Raw genomic sequence first — 339 nt, 5'->3', positions numbered from 1 at the left:
CAGCCGGCTCTCGCCATTGTGCAGCTGCCAAGACCGACGGAGCTGCTGCAGTAGGCACAGCCCAACTGCCTTTACAACGTGTGACCTTCAATTTTCCCCATTAAATTATAAAAGCGAAACCTCCAGAGCATATACCTAACTATTCTGTCTTCTGGAACACCGTAGTGTGCTGACATTTCTGCAAGTCCATCGGCGGTGAGAGGTCAACTCCCCAGCAGAGAAGATGCTCATAACAAAATAGCAATGATGCGAGGAAGCTTGAGAAGCATCGCGGGGTTGGTGTGTGACCCAAAGGGAGGTGTTCACCCTCTTCAGCTTTTCTCACCAAACCGTTTTCAT

Source organism: Cariama cristata, unplaced genomic scaffold (genome assembly GCF_000690535.1).
Source record: "Cariama cristata isolate BGI_N322 unplaced genomic scaffold, ASM69053v1 scaffold12044, whole genome shotgun sequence".
Lineage (NCBI taxonomy): Eukaryota > Metazoa > Chordata > Aves > Cariamiformes > Cariamidae > Cariama > Cariama cristata.
The sequence above is the reverse complement of the archived record's forward strand: the minus strand, read 5'-3'. Positions refer to the sequence as shown.